Source organism: Musca autumnalis, unplaced genomic scaffold (genome assembly GCF_047663935.1).
Source record: "Musca autumnalis isolate F117 unplaced genomic scaffold, ASM4766393v1 scaffold_1, whole genome shotgun sequence".
In the NCBI taxonomy this organism is placed as follows: domain Eukaryota; kingdom Metazoa; phylum Arthropoda; class Insecta; order Diptera; family Muscidae; genus Musca; species Musca autumnalis.
In genome coordinates, this window is record NW_027411644.1 from 333,335,414 (window position 1) to 333,344,941 (window position 9,528).

Sequence of the window (9,528 nt, forward strand, 5' to 3'; positions counted from 1 at the left end):
CTTCCGTCTGACTGGCTGGACGCACAATTCTCGAACGGATCAACCGATTCGGTCAAAAATGTTGCCTTGGTAATATTTTGTCTAAACTTAGTTTAAGTTCGAAGATAAACCATATCGGTCCACTCCTTTAGCTACCTTCCCCATACACGTTAAAACTTTTCTGGTCCATGCTTGGCACATCGTAATATTTTGACGAGACATAGATTGTCCAAACATACATTAAAGAATTTCACCTATGCGTTCTTGAATAAAACCGTTTTCAATTACGCTATGCAACGCCATTGTAGCCCTAAAGCAGTAGAACTTATCTGTTGAACTAAACACATAAGAAAAACTTCATTTATAGCATCAAAATCGATAAAATATAGAAAATTGTACATAATATCTGGAATTCTGGTCGGTATCAGCTAAACTATTAGGAGTTGAACCAAGTAGCCTTTTGCAAAAATCATCCAAATAATGTTCTCAGCAATTCTTCAGAACATTCTGAAACTCTAAAATGCTTATTTCATGTTGTTTCAGCGGTATTTGGTATTATATCTTTTACAACACCTATTTCAAACACAGTTCACACCACACATTATGCTCGCATCTCGGATTTCATTTCATTATTGACATATTTATTAAATCGTCGTTGAAAAATATAGTGAAAAAAACGTGATAGTGGCATTTTACAACAATATCATGTTCTAAAGAGTTGTGTATTACATTCCAATCCGAATATTTTTCCAAAAGAAAACATTACGAAAAAATTAACAGTTTTGGAGATATGGTGCGAAGTATATACAAAATATGGAATTTTTAGATATATTTTGAAATTTGGGGCAATAAATGTAGTTTTTCGAGTTCATTATTCTCCACATATTTTATTCTTGTCCTTATCTACAAATTTGCTTCAGAGGTCAGAAGAAGATTCGCATTGCTTTCAGAGATATAGCCACAAATTTCTTTAAAAACTCAATATTTAACCATGTTTAGATGGGGCTATAAAATCCGAACTAGGTCTGACAACAAAAACCAACAAGGGATTTTTGTCGTTTGGGTCTGTACTTTCAAAAAATCCTCAGTTCGTATTGTTTGGACAAGATTACCTTAAAAATTAAACCAAATTATCTATTTAAAAGTGGCACAACACATTTTGACATCACAAATAATTAAGAGGTGGACCGATATGGTCCACTTCGAACATAAACTATTTTTGGACCGATATAATAAAACTTCTATACCAAATTATAAAGCTCTATCCTAAAAATTTAAAGCTGTATCTTGGTTTCGAAAGACTGACCGATCAAAAATATGTAATCTTTATAGGGTTGCACATAAGGATTTCAAGGCGTTACAAATGGAAAAACAAATTTAATATACCCTCCATACAATGTTGGCGGGTATAAAAACTGCATATCTAATCTCTTTTTCAACCGAATTCATTGGTTTTTCCAATTTTCGAAAGCTTACTTACAAATAATAAATTAAATGTTATAAAAGTAGAAATAAATTATACTGTTTGGTATCTTCTAAGCAGCCTCGAGCACGAGGAATAGCATTTTCCTGTTTTTAACATTTATCATTTTTTACATACAAATGAACTGTTTTGTAGGATATAGAGGGGGGAAGCGGCCCCTCCCTAGCTACTCCTGGCTACGCCCATGGACATAGAACAAATAACATTAGACAAAATATATGCAACAAAAATTTATTTGGAACAATTTGTAGAAACATTATCCTTAACAGAAACATGCAAAGACATTGAAGATATAAGCCTAGACAAAATGCATGCAACAAAAAATGTTTATGAAACAATGTGTAGTAACATTACCCTTAACAGAAACAATGCAGGTTGCAGATAATTTAAAATCGCAAACTAGGAGGAACGTTTTATGTAATAGTATCAGCAACGAAATTTATGAATTTAAGGATCTATTCCAGAAGAATTCCATGTCAATTGGATCGTTAAAATCGGTTATATACGTACTAAACTTATAAAAAACTTACTAAATGTTGATGAAACATTTTTTCAGCAACTTTTCCTTTATATAGCGTTTGTCATGAAAGCATAACTAAATGGGCAAATACCCATTGTTGTTGTAAAAAAAAAAATAATTTGAAGGGAGAAAAGTTCGATGACAGAGATATGTATGAAGAGCCGACATGTATGAATAGCCTCTACCAAAGGCGGAACATTCATGTCACATTGTGGTGGTTGTGTGGGATCACATCTTCGGTTTTCCTTTTTCACTTGTATCATTGGTCATTACGCTCGTTTCCAACGAGAAATTAATTAAAAAGAAATAATTATTATCACTTAAAAAGACACAGCTCATATATCGATGCCTTACTTCCTCAACCTCGTATCTCAAAAAATGCGCTTTTGATTTTTTCATATCAAACGATTGCTATTTTTGCGTTTTATTTTTGCAAACACTTGCTCTATTCCTTTACGTACCTGAGGTTACCATTTCTTACCATTTTTAATCTGCAAAGCTTTCCTATACTTTAAAAAGCAAGCAATTTATATGAGAGCAGTTCACCACTTTTACCTTTTTTGCCACTGTTACCATTTTTTAAAGTAAAGGAACAGATAGATTGGTCTGTTCCTTTACTTTTAATATGTTGTCGCGGTTCTCTAAATATTAATAAAATATATTCTCGTATCTCATTCACTCCTATTTTCATTACTGCCTCAAACTCGTATCTAATACCTGAGCAATGATGTCTGATTGACAATCAATGCCCAGGTGAAACGGAGGAAGCTGGGATATTGAAATTTTGGATGAGGGTGGATGAGGGAGCGTAGGTGGTTAATTCGGCTGTGTTTTTGAAAATTCGTAGTAGAAGGGTTACGAGAAGTACTTGCAATATACTAAAATGTGTATTGGTAATGAACGTCGAGGCGAAACGTCTAAATCTAGAATCTTGAAATTCTGAGTGAGGGTTCCTATTGAAGTGTAGGTGTGTTCGTAAGAGGAAAGTACTAAAATGGCCAAAAAAAATTTATTTATGAATATTAGATAAAATTCGAAGGGGGTACTTATAGGTCCACTCCTTCCGGTACCTCCCCTACAAAAGTTCGAAAATATTCGCAATATCTCACAAACGGAGCAACCGATTTGGTCCAAACTTTGGATATCGAAATATTTTGCCCAAACTTAGTTCATGTTCAAATTTGGGCCTTATCGGTCCATTCCTTGGGGTACCAACCAGACAAATGTTCAACATTTTTGTTTGGTGAGGGTCCGTTCGAGAATCCTTTGGATATTTTTACCGGTTTTTTCGTAGGCTAGTTGGTACAAAAGCTCTATCTATCGATATCCCCCACAAATTCTTGAGCTTTAATCCAATCCATATTTTTGTCAGTCCAGACCCCCAACATTTTGAAAACCCCCCAAAATACATAAGCTTTTTTTGGGAAAAATGTATTTCAATCCACACAGGCTTAGGGTATATCTCTGTCGGTAAAGCCGACTGATACTTTTTTACTTGTTAGTAGAGTTTTTCATGGCTGAAATACGGAGGAAATGTAAGCCCACATTACACTGAGGGGATTTGCCACCGGCGAAAATTTTGAAGTTCTGGTGAGTGATTGATCCGCAGACCATCTGAGTGCAAGGCGGACGTGTTTACCACTGCACCCCGGTGGTTCCCAATGCTTATGCAATAATTACCATAAAACAGACAGCCTTTATGGTGGTAAGTGGACGATAAATGCAGAATAATAACATTTATTATCTACGTCACTGGCTGTGTGTATGGTTGATGTACCACGAACAAAATAATCACATCCTGACAATGCAGCGTGATAGAAGACCAAAAAAGAGGAGATACGTGTCTCGGCGTTTATCTCTACCACATGCACTTTTGCTGTTATGAGCCCCCAAAGATTTGATTTAGTTTACTGCCTCAAACTCGTGTATCAATAAATGCGTTTTATACTTAAACTAGAAAAGATTAGCATATTATTGCAACTAACATGCGTAGATGTACTCAATTCCCTAAAAATTGCATTGAAACTTTTACCCAAACACCGATGTACGAGTATTGAATGGATTTGTGAAAAAATTAATTTTCAGTGTTTTATTTAGAAATGCACTTAAAAATAGGAAATAATTTGTCGCTTAGCCTCAATAAATATATTTTTTCTCATGATGGAATCTGTCAAATAAAACGCTTGCATTTAAATTATAAACGGTGGTAAAATTAAACGGCAAGCTTTTTATTTGAGAGAATAGAGTGTAAGAAGTTGTATTGGCGATACAATATAATAAATAACCAAACAAATACCCACAAATGGGTATTTACCCAATTTACCGGGAATTTTCCCACTGTCCATCTCTAATCTTCAATGTCGATTGAATATCTGTCAAGTAAATGACGCATTTGCCGGCAATACTTATTTTGGGTGCCAATATAAATTAGGTTTAACATCAGAATGATATTTATACAAGGCATTTTCCGCTCTTTGCATAAATTTCTTTTTATGTTTATCTAATTTGACCAACCAAAAGCAAATAGGAAAATAATGAATGAAAATAGCGTGTTTTATTAAATCCAATACCTTTTTCATAATATGTATCTATGTTTACAGTGTCGCAGTTAAATAAGTAGTTCATTTTGCACGCATACTTTTGTATAATGCAAAACTTATTGCAAACAGTAAGTACACAAAACTCGTATTAAAAAAACCACAAAAATAAATAAAATCGCTTTAATTGCAGAATTGAACCAAACAATGTAATAATTTATTCGCTGGAAATATTTATGAATAATTTGCCTAATGACGCAAGAGTCAGGGAAAAATCCATGTTTCAAAATATTCAAGCAATTAATTTGTTCGCCTTCACAATTAATTTTTCGAATGATGCAAAGTTTGATATGCCAAAAAAAAAAAAAAAATAAATGAATGAAAGAAGTTTTAGACAATTTTCTAAAAAGTTTGACAATAGCCTCTTTAATCCGCTTAAGTATAATAATTTGTATCGTTGAAGGGACTTAGGGATCAAGTTGAAACTAAGATGTTGTTAGTATAAATCCTTTCAAACTCTTGTGTCATAGCCTTAACTTGTTATGCATATTCATAGGAATATGTCTAAATGGACAAGCCGATGATGAAGAAAGTAACATAAACATGTGTGAGAAACGATTAACATAAAATTGATAATTGTGTTTCATTTTGGCCTCCCTATTTACATTTTCTTCTCAAATATGGCATGGCGTTTTTGGTTGCTATTTTAAGGTCAATGTAAGGTTCAACAAATTCCGCTTAAAACCTGAAACGTAATTGATTGTTGGAAAGGGCTGAGATCGAAAAAAAACAACATTAACTTAGAATCAATGCCCTCACTAAAATTTCGAACGAGTTATTCTTCTTAAAGTCGATACCAAACGTAAACTGTCGAAATGTTATTGAAATGCTGTATACATATGTATATTCACATGTATGTATGTATTAATGTACAAATATCACACAAACAAACAACCGACCAAATAGACATAGAAATATGATTTTACATATCGATTTCCATTTTTTAACACGGGTCGAATGTTTGGTGATGAATACAAATAAAATAATTCAAATTAATAAAAACGTGCTTTCAAACAAAAGATTTAAGACATGAACACGCGAATGCGCCCATTTGTTATATGTACATCCAAGACTTTAATTTCCGCATCAATTATTCCATAATAAAACTTCCCAATGGCTGGCTATTAAATGCTTACTTCCAAGTCCATAATGCCCACCCATAGTAGAACCCTTAACGGCGGCAAATAATAATCGTTTATTTTATTTTTTTAGTCTATGTAGCTCTGCGATTACTGCGTTTGTTTACCCAAATCAAAAGTTTGTCGGATTTTCATATGTTCTCATTCACAATATGATATAGCAAGGAATTAAATATTAAAATTAAAATCTATGAAAATTAGAACATTTCATTTCAAACTTTCATTTATCAATAATTTACTTTACTTGATTGATTAGAACGTATGCATTTGATTTAATATTGCATGTGGAACCATGGCGAAATATCGTCGGTGTCATGCTCAAGAGTTCCATAAGCAGCTTTTGGCATTTTGAGGTAACGGTACATTACAAGGTTTTAAACCATTTGTTTTCAGATTTTTAACTGTTTATACCCTGCAATTTTAGAAGTTGATGGAGGTCCAGCCTATTTGTTATGGTTGGATAATATTCAGGGGTTGGAATGGGCAAAAAATTAATGAAATAAGACCGTATGAAGTCTAAATTAATATTAAACACGTTGGTGTTGATGGTCAAATATCTGAGTAACTTCAAAAGCTATCCCAATTTTAATATTTTAAAACATGTACTTTATTGACAAATATCGCTGTTTCTATTGGTATATTATAAATATATTATAAACATGATTAGTAGATTAATCTAGAAGATCAGCAGAGCTTTATATCAGAACTAGGTAGGTTATTGACTGTGGTCAAATAAAACATATATAGCAAAAGCGCCAAGCTATTCCAATATTCCAGTTTTTACTTTTAGTGTCTTTGACATTTTCCGTTTTCAAAGGACTTACATCTTTAAGTTAACACAGATTGTGTAGAACATTGATCCAACGACCCTTTATATCTAAAGTGTTGCCCAGGGGTAGTGGTGTATTATATCACATAGTCGGCTCCGTCCCGTATATACTACATATATAGGTGTACAGTTTAAAACAGTGGTGGATTTTATTTAAGAGTAAATATTCGCAACTGACGCCTCGTCGCTTACTTGCGGATAAAAAGGTGTCAATTAGTTCCCTTCGCATTAGTTGGGGGACGATTTTGTACTAGACCGGTTTTTAAGAAGTTCTGAAGTAATTTAATTGCAACATTGCTAGAGGGGTTATGTAGATTAGGGCTATAACCAAAAAATACCACTCCAGTACCATGCGCGGAATATTGTCCACATAAAGAAAATGCGTTTTTAGTTTGGTTCGCTGAAAAAGTTTCCGCACCCACAGGTATTTCTAAGAGCCTTTGATTAATTTTTTCATTGTAAAAATTTTTATTTTAATATTTTGAACAAACATTTATGATTTATTTAAGTTTTAAGTTTGGCTAAGTTACTGTGAATGACATGTGAAAAAACGCACAAAAAACGGGAAAATGTTTTTCCTCGTGCTCTAGGCTGCTTAGAAGATACCAAACAGTATAATTATTTATTTTCACCAAAAAGGAAATTAAATGATGAAATCGGTTGAAAACTAGATGAGTTATGCATTTTTTATGAGGGTCACAAAAAACCTTCTTACCTAGGCAACAAGCAGTTTCGCTAGTTTTGGAAATTCGAATTAAAAGGGAATGAAATGCTGTGCGATTTTTAGCGAATGGGTAAAACAATAAATCTGAATTTTAAAATTTGGGGCGCTGATGGTGTTTAGTAGTTACATAATGCGATTTATTGGAAATCCAAATAAAGGCGAACGAACATTACTTAAATGAAATTAAATAGAAATTAAAATGGCTATTAGTATACACAAATCCAGTATTCATCAGTGCTGTTTATTTGTATTTTATTCCCTTTCCGTATACGAAGTAGCGGTCACTTTGCTAGTACCTTATATTTAAAATTTTCAGCAAATTTCATGAAAAACGGTTCAATAGTTTGGAGATATAGCATATTTAAAAAAGTGGGTGTGGTTGATTCTTTAGGCCCCAGTCAAATATCTAAGACAAACAACCACCATTGCCTTGCAAAATCATTTTCAAACCGATACGTTCGTAAGTTTTGCACAGATAGCGTTTTTTTAAATATGGCATAGGAGAAGTACCCCGCCCCCTCCGAAATTCAACAAAATACGTAGCCTATTTTCACCGGTGGCCATCCCCGTACATTCCCTCATACTTTAAGCTAAATCAGCTAAGTAGTTTTGTCGATATAACATATTTAAACCAGTAAAGAAAGGATCAAAGTCGGGCGGGGCCGACTATGTGATAACCTACACAACTGTGAATATGTAAAGTATATATGGGAGATATATATTAATCTGAACTAATTTCGATATAATATGGTACACTTATTACTAAACCAAATTCCGTCACATATATAAAATGTCATCAAAATTGGACAGATATAATGTGTGTTTCGTTTACTCAAAATTTGTACAAATTGTTACCGGTTGTTGTTCGTCGATTGCAAGAAGTTACTGAACTTGTACAAATTTGTACAAATTGTTGAGTAAACGAACACACCTATAGTGTGTTTGGTGCAGTAAATACGTAAAATCACGTAAAAGCAAAAATATATATTAGTGTTATATCCAAATCTGAACCGATTTCGATATAATTCGGCACATAGATTTTGAGACCGAATTCAGCCACACATTCCAAATTTCATAGCAATCGAACATGTATAGCGTGTTTGGTGCATCAAATACCGGGAATCGGGCGAAAATATATATGGAAGCTATATCCAAATCTGAATCGATTTCAATATAAATTGGCACATTTATTTCTATACCCAATTCAGCTCATGTTTTAAATTTCATCAAAATCGACCGTATATATCGTGTTTGGTGCAGCAAATTCGTGAAATCGGCCAAAAATATATATCGGACCTATATCCAAATCTGAACCGATTTTCACAAAAAGCAATAGCGTTCTTCCTATGGCTAAAAAAGTTATATTCCCCAATTTTCAGCTGAATCAGACAATAAATGCGATCCGTACGTTGCGAACAAAAATACATGGACAGACGGACAGACGGACGGACGGACGGACATGCATAAATCGACTCAGAAAGTGATTCTATGTATATGAACAGAAGGAATTATGAGTCTATCTCGTTTTCTTTTGTATGTTACATACAAATGCACAAAGACATAATACCCCTTACCACAGTGTGGTGTGGTCAATTTTAAAATATAATTGTCCAAATCGGTCCAGCCGTTCTGCACTGAACTGAACTGGCATTACATACCAAGGAACGGAATTTGATTTTTATTTATAAAGAATAATTATTTGTCTCTACGAACAAGACATCGCGGTTTTTGTCCTAAAAGGAATTTCTGTCGTAACGTATTTGGGAATTTGGACGCCAGAAAGCGATGTAACTCTCTCCCTGAAATATATTAACTTTGTTAATAACTATGTATATTATAAAATTAATATTGGTTATTGGCAATAAAAGGTTACTTTTATTGGTTATCATCAGTACCATGGACCAAGTTTATAAATTTGAGCATAAGTTAGTCACAACAATATTTGAAAATTAGCCGGCAAGGGAGTATTTGTATTTATTATTGTAGCCTCTTATTTTTGATTGATATGAATAAAATTAAAACAAATGTATTAACTTGTACTATGCATATATGTTCATACATACATATGTTTATATTTGCAAGTATGTATTCACAATACACAAAAGTGGCCGCTTGAGCTCAGTACTAGTAATATACTACATACATATGAACATTTAAAATTTGTAATAACTCGTTTATTTTTCTTTCATAGCACATGTTATAGTTTATCTTTTATCTCTAAGAATAAAACAAAGTCCGACATGAATTTGTCCTCAGA